This window comes from Mastigoproctus giganteus, chromosome 6 (assembly GCF_048544385.1).
Source record: "Mastigoproctus giganteus isolate SK-2022 chromosome 6, ASM4854438v1, whole genome shotgun sequence".
Taxonomy (NCBI): domain Eukaryota; kingdom Metazoa; phylum Arthropoda; class Arachnida; order Uropygi; family Thelyphonidae; genus Mastigoproctus; species Mastigoproctus giganteus.
Genome location: NC_143580.1, coordinates 126,122,050 through 126,136,739, shown reverse-complemented (window position 1 = coordinate 126,136,739; position 14,690 = coordinate 126,122,050). Strand labels below are relative to the sequence as shown.

General features: G+C 39.7%; 1 protein-coding gene across 2 annotated transcripts in view; it reads left to right on the top strand.

The window, feature by feature from the left end:
* Dhc64C (dynein heavy chain, cytoplasmic) overlaps window positions 1-14,690 on the top strand; it is a 1,460,071-nt gene that overhangs the window by 1,195,676 nt on the left and 249,705 nt on the right. The gene's annotated exons all lie outside the window — the stretch shown is intronic.

The window sequence follows — 14,690 nt, the reverse complement described above, 5'->3', positions numbered from 1 at the left end:
TTTGATATGCATTTTTATTATTTTCATTATTCGTTATTAGAATACTTAAAAAGCATAGGAAATTTTTATAGAAAGTATAAAACCAAACAAGTGAGACTCTAAATTATAAGAAATATATACTAATAATTGAAGCCCTTCATTAGTACCTCAACGTTTCTCAACCAGCAGGCTGTAAAAGAATTAAAGTTGAGCTCTGTAAAGTTTTAATATTAGTTAAGAGTATATTTAACTATTTAATTTTTTAATCATTAAAATGTATAGGTAATAACACTTTACCTATATACTTTTTGATTACATTACTTATCAGTGGGCAATGTTATTTAACAGGTTTAAAAGTCTAGCACTTTTCAATTTCTGCCTATCCAGTGTGCTGTGCTTTGCTTGTCATTTGTTTTACCAGTTATATCATGTATCAGTGATTTTAGTTGCTCATTTAATTAATCTATGTTCTCTATCCTTCACATTTTTTTTTTTATGTACTATATGCATTGTGAAAGATTCTCCTACCCCCTGCACTCGTGACTAGTGGTTGTTGGGAGTAGGGGGAGAATCTTTAGAAATACATTGTTACAGGTATAGGGACTATGAGCATACTTAAGAAATTGCATGTCATCCCTTTAGTAAACTAGCTGCAGTGCCATAGTGATTTTTTTAATGGAAGTTAAAAACTTAATCTATAACAATGAAAAATAAAAGTCAGTTACAAAGTAGTAGAGCAGTGGCAGCTTACTAAAAATTCAGTCACTGTTCCTGCATAGAATAATTCATAGCCATATATATACAAGAAAACTGAAATATAAGGCATACTTTACTCAGTAACCTGGAAAGCAAGTTCTCTCCCAGGGCAAGAAAGAGCAGTCATGGAAGACTTAAAGCCAGCTCGAACTGACTTCCCTAACTCAAATTCCACATAGACAATGTCATGGCATTCCCAGTGCAAAAAAAAAAAAATAGTTGGCTTATTCAAACCCAACTTCACAGTCCTAGTTTCCTTATTGTGTACAGCAGGCCCTTATTATAACGTGGTTTGCTCTATGCTGATTCGCTATAATGCTGTTTTTATATTATAACCAATATCTCACTATAACGCTCTTTTACCCGCATACAGATTGAATTTTTGGCATATTTAATGAAAATGTTTCATCTGATGGTAGTCGATAGCTTGAAAATGAATAGCAAAGTTTCTCACGCTCATTGAAATTTTCTCCCACGCTAATTTAATTGCACTATGGTGACTTGTTACAATCAACATTTTAAAAAATGATCAAGTATTGTTTGTAAATTATTGCTTGTAATAATTGCATTATATTATCATCATCATCAGCCATTTTCAATCCACTGCAGGATGATGGCCTCTCCAGCAACTTTCCAGTTCCTTCTGTTTTGAGCACTGGCCATCCATTTACTACCCACAAACTCATTAATTTCATCTATCCATCTCCACCTTTGTCTTCCAGGTTTTCTTCTAGCTAATCTTGGATACCATTCTGTTATTTTCTTAGTCCATCTGTCATCATGTCTTCGAGCTATGTGTCCTGCCCAAGACCATTTTAGTTCTTTAGTTTTGATCAGAATGTCCTTTACTTGAGTTTGTTGCCTAATCCATGTGTTTCTCTTCTTATCTAACAGTCTGATTCCTAATATGATTCGTTCCATTCTTCGCTGTGTAGTTCTCAGCTTCTCTTCCATTCTTTTGGTGAGTGCCCAAGTTTCACTTCTATAAGTCATGGTGGGGAGTATACATTGATTCATTATTTTACGTTTCAGACAAACTGGGATATTGCTCTTCAGTATGTGACTATATTTCCTGAATGCTATCCATCCAAAATTTATTCTTCTCTTGACTTCCAGCCATTTATCATTATTACAGCTAATGACTTGTCCCAGATAAGTATATGACTCCACCTTTTCAATTACTGCTCCTTCAATCATTATTTCCCTTCCTGTGGCATACTTGTTCATCATTACTTTTGTTTTAGCCATATTCATCTTTAGTCCAAAATCCTTACTAGCTGTGCATAACTGATTAAGATTTTCCTCTAATTCTTTGGGATCATGGCTAATGACCACAATGTCATCTGCAAATCGTAAATGGTTTAGGTACTCTCCGTTCACATTGACTCCTTTCTGTGACCAGTCTAATCTTCTGAAAGCTTCCTCAAGGGCCCCTCGACGTGGGCACCTGTACGTGGTGAGGGGACCTCCCAGTGACGCTGCTGGACTTCCAGACTAGTATCACTGGGATCCAACGCCCACAGCCTAGGTTCCGGGCTTACATCAATGGAATCCGGCGTGTTTGCCGTGCGCTGCGACCCGTGGAAATTCGGAAAGGGGGATCCTGGTGGTTGAGGGGCCCAGCTTCAATACACCACTTTGGCCCCTGCTTCGACAAGACGGGTGGTCCTGGAAGGCCCGGCTAGGATCAATCGGCTAGTAGGCTCACCTGCGAGGGTCAACCGTGTCAATGCCACGCCCCTACCCTCATGGTCCGAGGGACAGGATTCAGGCTGGTGGCGGTGCGGGTATAGTGTCTGGGTAGCCCTGGCGTCCCACTCCCGAGCGCATTTATTGCATGCCGGGTAGTGGGCGTCCCTTTGGGCTCCGTGGTGGGTGGGGAGCCCGGGCACTGAACAATTAAATAAACTCTATGAATCCTGATAAACTCATTTCTTCAGGGGCCCCAACCCGGTCCCTATCTGCAAACATTGACGACGATCCAGATAGTACTATTAGTACAAAAAGGCAGCGAACAGAAGTAACATCAGGGCCTGTTCCAAGGTTCCTGATTATGCACTCAACCGGTGAAAAACCGATTGGTAAAATGTCGCCCTTTTTTATCCAAAAAGGGTTAGATGGGTTAGTAGGTTCACCCAAATCAGTTAAGAGGCTCCGCTCTGGAGACCTCTTAATTGAAACTAAAAATGACAGGCAATCCGAACATCTACTCCGAGTAACATCAATCGGAGGAATCCCTATAACGGTGACACCACACAGAACACTCAATTCATCGAGAGGTGTCATTTCGGAGTGGGACCTTCTCGACGTCACCGAGGAGGAAATCTGCTCCGAATTAAAACCACAGGGAGTCACTGCCGTCAAGAGAATCACTGCGCGAAGGGATGGAAAAATAGTTAAAACCAGGAGCGTTATCCTGACTTTTAACTCTCCTAAACCTCCTGATGAGATCAAAGCTGGATATATCAACTGTTCAGTGCGTCCATACGTTCCGAACCCTTTACTGTGTTTTAAATGCCAGAAGTATGGACACTCTCAAATGGCCTGCCGCGGAGTCCTTGCATGCGCTCGATGCGGTGCAAAGGACCACGAAACAACAGCATGTTCAGCCGCAAAACCCACCTGTATTAACTGTGAGGGCGAACATCCGGCCTACTCACGAGCATGCCAGAGGTGGAAAGAAGAAAAAGAAATTCAACGGCTGAAGGCAGAGCTAAATATATCATACCAGGAGGCAAGGAAATCGGTCAAACCCCTGAATATCAACAGACCTACCTACGCCCAGAAGGTAGCAGGGAGATGTTCCGTCGGCACTCAGACGGACATGACCATTCCTCCAAAGGAGTCTTTCACTCCCATCGCGCGGTATCTTTTAACTTCGCAAAAACCTACACAGAAGGACCAATCAGCTGCCACTCCTATATCGGTACCTCCTAATGCTCCACAATTAACAAAGGTAATTACGACAGAAAAGAATAAGAAAGGGGAAGTCCCCCCTAGTTCCCAAGAAAAGATGGATGTCGAGCAAAAGGAGGTACCCGAAGAATCAGTCTTGGAACTCTTTGCGGAGGAAGAAATGGACACGGGACAGCGTCCATTCTTCCCCAAAAAAGATAAATCCAAGACTGATAAAAGTAAGCCCTCAGCACCTCGGAAGCCGCCCGATGGACCCACCAAGCCAAAATAATGGCTAAATTCCTACAATGGAATTGTCGTGGATTCCGGCGAAATATAGAAGACATCAAGTCTCTCCTGCAAAAGCACAAGCCAGTTTGCTGTTGCTTGCAGGAGACATACCTAAAGGCAAATGATGATCCCACCCTGCACAACATCACAGTTTTTCGAAAGGATAGAATTGCGGACGGCTCTGTACATGGGGGAGTGGCTATCCTTGTGGGTAACCAGACCCCAGTGCAGCCCTTGCTAATTACAACCAGCATAGAGGCTGTTGCAATTCGCCTTTCAGTGGGATTTTTATTAACTATATGCTCTATTTATTTGCCACCTGGGACGGACATCACCCAGGCAGACCTTGAAGATCTTCTAACGCAGCTGCCTCCCCCTTTCTTAATTCTCGGGGATTTTAACGGACATAACACCCTGTGGGGTAGTGCTAACATCAACGGAAGGGGACGAGTCATAGAGCGTATGCTGAATGACAATGACCTCTCCCTTCTAAATACTGGAACAAACACCTTCTTCCACATGCCTACCCGTACCTTTTCTGCCATTGATCTCTCTATCTGCTCCCCTTCTCTACTCCCTTCACTCACTTGGGAAGTGGAGGAGAATCCATACGGAAGCGATCACTTCCCTGTGATAACCTTGTTACACAGTGGGAGACCATGCCTTCCTTTTAGGTTACCACGGTGGAAGATTGATCAGGCTGACTGGACTGCCTTCCAACATCAGGCAAATTTTGATCTTAGTACAGTCAGTCAAGAGCCTATCAATGATGCAGTTAAGTACATCACAGAAAATGTTGTCCAAGCAGCTGTTAATGCTGTCCCAAAAACATCAGCCCGGTTTCCACCATTTCCTAAACCTTGGTGGAATTCACAATGCACAGCAGCAAAAAAGGCTCAAAACAAAGCGTGACGGATATTTCGCCGATATCCTACCACGAACAACCTTATAGCCTTCAAACGTGCACGAGCCAAAGCACGCTACATCCGTCGTCAGAGTCAAAAGGAATCGTGGATCCGTTTTACATCATCTATTAACCAGTCTACCAACTCTAAGGTAGTCTGGGATAAAATCCGGAAAATGAAGGGAAAATATACATCCCACCCTTCTGCAATCCTAGATTATAATGGATGCGCTATTGCAGATCCAACTGCAATAGCCAATTCTCTTGGGGAAACATTCTCTAACATCTCTGCAACATCTTCGTATTCCCCAGAGTTCCTGGTCCTTAAACATAAACAGGAAAAGCAAGCACTTAATTTTAAGACCAAGGGCCTCTATCCCTACAACGGGGCATTCACTATAGAGGAACTAAAAAGAGCCCTCACTCTTTCCAAAGCAAGTGCTGTTGGACCAGATGGCATCCATTATGAAATGGTTAAACATCTTTCACCAAAATCTATGGATTGTCTGCTCCTTCTGTATAACAGAATCTTTACTGAGGGGCGGTTTCCGGATTCCTGGCGAAAGGCAATCGTTCTTGCCTTTGCTAAGCCAGGAAAGGATCCAAAAGTCACCACCAATTATCATCCTATTGCTCTGACCAGCTGTCTGTGCAAAATCCTGGAGAGAATGGTTAATTCTCGTTTAATATGGTATCTTGAAACAAATGACCTTCTCTCCAACATCCAGTGCGGCTTCCGAAGGAACCGGTCCACCTTGGACCATCTTATTAGATTGGAAGCATCCATCCGGGATGCTTTCCTAAAACGCGAACACTTGGTGTCGGTGTTCTTTGACATGGAGAAAGCGTATGACACAACTTGGAGATTTGGCATATTAAAAGATCTGCATAGCCTAGGCCTTAGGGGGCAACTCCCCATTTTTATTAAAAACTTTTTGGCCAATCGATCTTTCCAAGTTCGTGTGGGATCCTCACTCTCTCTTCCCTTCAGCCAAGAGGAGGGAGTACCACAAGGATCAGTATTAAGTGTCACGCTTTTTGCCATCAAAGTCAATTCCATCACAGAACAACTTCCTCCAACTGTAAACTGTGCCCTCTATGTTGATGACTTTAGCATATTTTGTCAGTCATGCAACATGAGGGTTATTGAAAGACAACTGCAGAAAGCCATTGATCGTCTTAATTCCTGGGCACTTGCTAATGGCTTCAGGTTCTCGCCGGAGAAGACCGTTTGCGTACACTTTTGTCGCAAGCGTAATCTTCATCCTGAACCTGAATTAAGGCTCGGACAAAATGTTATTCCAGTAGTGTCAGACACAAAATTCTTGGGACTTGTGTTTGATAAAAAGCTGACCTTTCTCGAACATATTCGTCGGCTTCGTACAAAATGCACGAGGGGACTCAATATTCTCCGCTCTCTCTCCTCAACGCGTTGGGGAGCAGATCGATGCACCCTGCTGCGGCTTTACCGTGCACTTGTGCGACCCAAATTGGACTACGGGTCCCAGGTGTACTCCTCAGCTAGAGATAGTGTCCTCCGATGGCTGGACCCTGTCCACCATCAGGCTATCCGTATCGCTACTGGAGCTTTTCGAACATCTCCTGTCCAGAGCTTATACGTCGAAGCAAGCGAACCATCGTTATCCCTTCGACGTAAGCAGTTTTATTTAAACTATGCTTTAAAGTTGAAATCCCTGCCAGACCATCCTACGTGGGTATCCGTTTTTGAGCCACGTTGGGAAAACTTGTACAATACCCGTCAGACTGCCAACCGACCTTTTGTTATTCGTGTCCAAGAGCTAATCAGAGAGTTTAACATCATGGTAGACAAGGTGGCACAAACACCAAAAGAAACTCTTCCACCCTGGCATGCTCATCCCCCACTGTGCGACTTTTCCCTTAAGAAATGGGTAAAGTCTGAGACCTCATCATCTGTCTACCAGCAGCTCTACTCTGCACACCAAGCTGAGCACTCAGACTTCCTGCCCGTTTACACAGACGGCTCGAGGTCTGAATCGTGCGTAGGATCTGCTGCTGTCTTTCTGGACACTATAATATCTCAGCAGATTCCTCCCGAATCCAGCATATACACTGCAGAGCTGTATGCTATAGAGCTAGCCTTGGATCACATTCGAACTTGTCAATTCCAAAGGTCAATAATATATTCCGATTCTTTGAGTGTATTACAGGCTTTATTATCTCTGAGACACAATTCTCATCCAGTTCTTTGTCGGATTCAGCAGAAGAGACATTCTCTTTATGAATGCAAGTTTGATATCTGCTTCTGCTGGATTCCTAGCCACATTGGGATAAAGGGAAATGATTTGGCTGACACTGCAGCCAAATCAGCAACACCCACTCATAATCGTTGCCTGTTAGTCCCCTATACAGACTACAGGCAAATAATACGCAAAAAGATATATTCCCAATGGCAAGAACTATGGCACAGACAGAGAACAAATAAATTATATCAAATAAAGCCTGTAATAGAAACATGGCAGTCTAGTCTGCGCAGGAATCGGAGCGAGGAAGTTGTTCTTGCCCGACTCCGCATAGGACACAGTCATCTGACACATTCGTTTCTGCTGAGGGCGGATGACCCTCCTATGTGCGAGTCTTGCGACACCATTTTATCAATAAAGCATATTTTAATAGATTGCGTTAATTTTACCCATGTTCGCAATATATATTTTACCGCTTTTACTCATCCGACTGAGCCTTATACACTCAGTCAGATTTTATCAGACAACGACCACGTGTCTGATAAAATCAGTCAGATTTTATCAGACAACGACCACAGTTTTTAAGTTTATACAAGCTATTAACATATACACACATATATAAATAACAATTTGACGAGGTAACCTTTTTAAAGGTTACCAGAATTTCTTTGTTGATATTTTAATCGTTTCCTGGCGCAATATAACCGTAGTTGTTTTTGCGCCATTAAAACCGAAATCAAATCAAATCAAGCTTCCTCAAGGGCAGCAGTAAACAGCTTCGGAGATATTGTGTCCCCTTGTCGAACTCCTTTCTCAATTTTAAATTTCCTACTGTCTTTGTCTAGTCTAATAAAGGAGGTAGCACTCTCATATATTTTCTTCAAAATCATAATATATGGGGTATCAATGCCTTGTCTTTCCAGTGCCCGAAACATTGCCTTATGCTGTATGGAGTCAAATGCCTTTTCATAATCCACAAATGCCAGGCATAATGGTGTTTTATATTCATTTGCTTTCTCCATTAGCTGTGATATTACATGAAGGTGATCCATAGTTGAGAATCCTATCCTAAAGCCAGCTTGCTCTTTCGGTTGATTCTCATCAAGTATTCTTTGTAATCTGTTAGTAATGACCCTTGTGAACAACTTGTAGATGTGGGATAGCAAGATAATTGGTCTATAATTTCCAATTTCTGATTTATCTCCTTTCTTATGCAGCAAAACTATGATTGCATTATTCCACTGCTTAGGTTTCACACCTTTTCTAATGCACTTTCTGAAGAGCCTTGCCAGTTTTTGTGTTATGTCTCTTCCTCCCAATTTTAACAACTCTACAGTAACTTCATCTTCCCCCGGGGCTTTCTGATTCTTCATTTTCTTCAATGCATGTTCTACCTCATCAGGGAGAATATTGGGTATGTCGTATGTGTTGCTACTTTGCAATCCATCTTCCCCACTGCTGGCATCATTCCCCTGCTCCTTGTATAATTCTCTATAGTAGTCTTCTGCTATTTGAATTATGCCTTCTCTGCTGTTTATAAGTACACCATCGCTATTCTTCAGTTTCAGTATCATTTGTCTTTCTGTATTACTGCTCATGGCTGCTGATTTAATTCCTTTGTTTTCCCTTAATGCTTGTTCTACTTTTCTTTTGTTAAATCTTCTTATGTCCTCTCTGAGTCTCTTTCTAATGGCTTTGCATAACTCAGTATACTCAATTTTCTCCCTGTCAGTGTTTTTCTTGCTTTTCATTTGTCGTCTTCGGTTCATCATGACAAGTGTTTCTTGACTAATTTTTTCTTCTTTGGATTTCTTTTTGCCTATAGGTTTCTTGGGCTTTATCACTTTCAAAAAGTTGTAATATTCCTCGTCGATATCTTGGTCCTCAGCAGTCTGCAGAAGCTCATATTTGTTCTTAAGTTCCAGTACATACTGCTTTTTCTCCTCTTCTGTCATACAAAGGTCTGTTATCTCAAAGACCTTTGTATTATTTACTCGAGTCAGTTTTTTCCTTTCCTTTCCTACATCTATATCAAGTGTACATCTTACCATTCTGTGATCACTTCCAACATTTACCTTATTCAGGACAGTAACATCATTCATAATATATCTTCTGTTAGTGAGGATGAAGTCGATTTCATTAGTAGTTAATCCATTTGGATTCTTCCATGTCCACTTTCTGTTCACCCTTTTCTTGAAAAAAGTGTTCATTACTGACAATCCTTGAGATTCTGCAAATTCCACAAGTCTTTCACCTCTTTCATTTCTTTCACCAATTCCAAAATTTCCTATTGTTCCCCTTTCTGCGCTGTTTTGTCTTTTTCCAACCTTAGCATTGAAGTCTCCCATAATAATAGTGTAGTGGGTTTTATGCTCATCTAGAAGACTCTCAATTTTGGTATACATTTCTTCAACCTCTTCATTATCATGGCTCGATGTTGGTGCATAAATCATTATAATCTTTAACTTGTATCTCTTAGAAATCTTGAGTATTAGTCTTGACACTCTTGGTGATGTACATTTTGAATTCCAAAATGTTGTTTTTAAAATCTTTATGGACCAGAAACCCAACTCCACCTTCCCTCCTTTCACTGTTTCCATTGGTGTACAGCAGATTTCCACTTGATAAACTTATAAGTGATTCATTTCTTCTTCTTGTTTCAGCCAAACAAGAAGCATTATATTGCATTATATACGTTTATCCAAAGTCTAGTCATCACTCAGTGCAATGTTAGACATCATCTGTAATGGACAGTTACTCGAACATTGTATCATAATTAATGCAACGCAGTTACATTTTCGAAGATTAATAATGGTGGATAAGAATTAAAAAGGAACGTCTGGACGCAGTACGAAACTTACTAAGATAAGAAAAATATTGAATTTGAAAATTAAATTATACGCTTTGAAGCAGATCGATTCTGTTCAACGGCAAGTGGATGTGTGCAATAATTTAGAACTGGCAGGTGCAACTGTAAGAACAATTATAAAAAATAAAGAATTAATTTTAGCAGCGGGAAAGACAGCTGTTCCACTGCAAGCACCTAGGCCGGCTATTATAATTGAAATGGAGAGACTTCTAAATAATTTTATTGAAGATAATATCCAACACGCAGTTCCGTTAAGTTAAATATTATTAAAGAAAAAGCGATTAGCTTATATGATAATCTGAAGAAAGCTCACCTTAAAGAAAAAAAAAATGTGGAAACATTTAAAACTAGTAAGGGCTGGTTGAATAGATTTAAAATCCAGGGAGAAGCCGCAAGCGCAGATCAAGGAGCCAGAACTTTCAAAAAAGAACTTCTAAAAATTATTGAAGAGTGGTGTTAAACTTCTCAACAAGTTTTTAACATATATGAAACAGGACTCTTTTGGAAACAAATGCCTAAAAGAAGTTTCATATCAAAAGAAGAAAAAAAAAAAACATGTCAGGCTTCAAAAGTGGCGAAGGATCGGTTGACTTTATTGTTGGGTGGTAACACTGCGGGGATTTTAAAGTAAAACCCCTTTTAGTTTACTAAGAAGATGGCCAAAGTACAACCCAAAATCAACCAAGTTACGGAAACTCGACAGCCCAGGGCCATCGGATTAATAAATTCGTGATTTTTAGGCGATACGTAATGGAGAATATTTTATAAGTACAAATTTTTAATATTAAATATTTTGACCGACATTTGTGCGTCTTTTCGCCACCGTTTATTATTGATTAGGAAATATCCTATGGCATAGAGCACGTCTCACAAATACATATGTTACATTACGGGAATACGGCACTCACTTACCGCTGATTCACTCAGCGCTCTGTTTTTCGGGAACAAATTATCAGCATTAAGCGGGGGTCACCTGTATTCCATAAATGGATTAACAATCAATAAACTCTCACCCTTTGTGGACTGGAAATACGTATCTGCAATTCACAAGTAAATGTACACAGTGCATTACATTTAGGTATGTTTGATTTTTTTTTCTTAATTAAATGATGAAATGAACTGTTATATTAATAAATTAAATTTTTTTTTTCTCTAGTTACTAGAAGTTAAAATTAAATATAGTTATCCCATGGTCAATTAATTGCTAATATTATAACTTTAAAGAACACTCAATAAAACTCTGTAGTTTTTTAAACATTCTCTAAACTGTTTAATTCAGTTTAATTTCAAATGTATATAATATTTATTACTTTCCTACCATATAAATTTTTTAAGTCATTTCTCTCTGTATATACGTATCTATTCATAAGTGCTATCACATTCACAAAACTTACTTAACAATACTACATTAAAACTGCATTTAATCTATGAATTTCTTTTTTCTATGTAAGTTATATAAAAAAAAAAATGAAATAACTGCTGGATTTACATTTGTCCATTTTCATGAAAATCCATCCACCAGGAGTCTCCGTCTGCTACATGTGGATGGGCATGGTGAAGATGGTTGGTACCGCTCCTCCCTCTACGTAGTGGGGCCAGTAACCTGGGAGAAGGAATTCCCTCTTCCAGGGCTAAAAGGAGCAGCAATGGATTGCGATGCATATCCACTGCTAGAGCCCACAGACTCCAGACTTTGTTACTCGAATTGTCCAGAGAGAATACGGGTGGAAAAATAAACTACAGACATTTCTCATAATACATTCACTATCCATAAACATTTCAGCAAGGTATCGCCTTTTCTAATACAGTTAGTTGTCAGGTCTCCTAAAATGGTCAAACATCTCCAATCTGGAGACCTAATTGAAGCTTCCAAGCCAAGTTATTGAGAATAATTGTTAAAATTAACAACATTTAACAGTATTACAGTGACAGTTACAGCCCGTAACTCTCTGAATACCTCTAAAGGCGTTATCAGCAATAAAAATGTATTATTTTTATATGAATTATCTGTTATATATATATATATATATATATTTTTTTTTTTTTTTATTATTAATTTAATTTTTTTTCATTATTATTTTAAGAGGGTGTTAATGTGAAATGCATAAATCATACCTCAACTTAAATTAGTCAATATGTGGTTTGCACCCTTTCACACTCACAGACATACATTTACTCAGTTCTTGCTTACTGCACTGTGCACCCCCCCCCCCCTACACACACTTAAACTTACTAATATTTTTCAGGTAAATGTACAGGTGCAGCCTAGCTGCAGATCTTGCTAGTCAGCAATAACACACTGCGTTTGTGTTATTGTTGTTAGTATATAATTGAGAATGTTAGTATTTATAATAATATATTATTAACTATTTGTTCTTGCAGCCAATTTCATTCATTCTTTCACTCACTCCCATTTACGGGCGCCTCCGTAGCCAGGTGGGAAGGAGCAGCGGTGCGTAGCACACGCTTCTTGATTAGACCGGGGTTCGAGCCCGTCACCACCAAATACGGAAGATGCGGAAAGGTCAGGAAATGACCACCGCATCTCCCGGAGCAATATGGCCTTAGTTGCTAATGCTCCTAAAAACCAAATAACAAACAAACAAACTCCCATTTACCATAATACTTGTTCACTCTCTCTTTTGCCAGAACTAACATTCATTCCTTTTGGCCACAATTCCTATTTCACTCTATAATTCAGTGCCCAGCTCATTCACTCAGTCTTTCCCACTCTTTCATTCTTTCCTTTCATTCATGACCCTGAGTGCCAACTGAATTTAAAAGCAAATTTCAAAGCATCTTCTCTAGAATCAGCAGATTACTGAGAATTTTCAAGTATTTTTTTGCAAAATTACTTAATTTCTGCTCTTCTGAATAAATAAGCAAGCTTTCCAAAAAGAAAAGAAAGGTACATTTCTTCTTCTTTTGTATATAGAACTAATCTACATAACACACTAACCTCTTATTGCTTGGTCAATGGGGGCACAGCTCCTGCCTCTGCATGGCGGGGCCGGTAACCTGGAGGAAAAGTTACCTCCAGAGCTAAAAGGAGTAATCATGGATATTGACAATTTCCCAGCTCTTGAGCCTAGATGCTCATCTCATGACTTGAACGAACCCGATTATGACTTATCACAATCTAATAGACTACATAAAAATGAGAATCAGCAGGAATTTCCAACATTCCTTATACTACATTCTCTTTCATCCAAACCTATGAATGCCCTTTCGCCATTTCCAATTCAGAAATATTTAGAAAGTGTTGCTGGTTCACCGAAAATGTTGAAAAGACTCCAATCTGGAGATCTACCAGTTGAAACTGCCATCAGCATTCTCAGGCTCTATTGAAATTATCAAATTTTGGTGGAATGCCTATACAGGTCACCTCTCGTGCTACGTTAAATAGTTCCAAAAGGAGTAATAGCAGGTGGGATCTGATGAATGTCACTGAAGACAAGCAAGTTACAGAACTAAAAGATCAAAAAGTTGTCCAAGCAAAATGAATAATGATTAAAAGAAATGGTGAACTTGTTCCCATCAGAAATATTATTCTAACATGCGGAACACCAACCTTACCATCATGTGTAAAAGCCGGGTACCTTAATTGGCGAGTATATCCCTAAATTACAAACTCAATTAGATGTTTCAAGTGTCAAAAATTTGGGCACTCACAAACAGTATGTCGAGGGGACACTATATGCTCAAACTGCAGCTCCAAAGATACACAAATGGACTGTACTGCGGAAATGCCATGATGCCCAAATTGTAAAGGCCAGCATCCAGTTTTTTTTCAAAAGCATGTGAACGCTGGAAGGTCGGAAAAAAGATCCAAAAAGTACAAAGTTGAACAAAAGTTTACCTACCAGGAAGCTAGTAAGCAAGTTATGCTCAACATGCCAAAAATTACTTATGCTGCAGCAACCAAAAAATATCAGTCAACAGCAACACAAACAGCAGTCACGGTGCCTTCTTCCATCTCAGTCAGTGCTATCATCCCCACAGCAATCACCTATAGAACAATGTAAAGTGGCTTGTGCTAGCAATACTCCACTAACATTACCACCATATGCTCCTGATACTCTACCAGAAATTGCAAAATCGAAAACACCATCCCCAAACATTGCAGACCAACTAGGCTCAGCAAATATGGATATTGATGCTGGTACCCTGCAGAATGAGCCAATCTTAGATTTATATGCAGAAGATAACATAGTCATTGTAGATAACGTAGTCATTGAAGATAACATATCAAAAAAAAGATAGGATGAAACCAGATCAATTCAAACAAGCTGGATGCAAAAATCAGACAGAACCATACACAATCTCTAAAACTAAATAATGCAGAACGTTATACAGTGGAGCTGTAGAGGTCTATGAAGCAACGTTTTTGATATTTACGATCTAATCAAACAGCACAGACCAGTAAGCCTGTGCTTGCAAGAAACCAATCTAACCCCACAGTTGACTCCAGTAATTAAAAACTATACCATCTATCAACAATACAGAAATATTACGAACTCAACAAGCGGAGGTGATACCCATACTTGTTGACAACAAGGTTCCTACAAAAAAGATCCCTCTGTAGACCATATTAAAGGCTGTAGCAGTATGTATTGTTAAGTTTTACTTTAATCTAGTCTCTGTAAATGTAAAGTTTTACTTTAACATATCTCTGTATACCTTCCCCCAAACAAAGAATTCACTGTGAAGAATTGAAAGATCTTATAAAGTAGCTTCCATCTCCTTTCATCCTGCTAGGGGATTTCAATGGGCA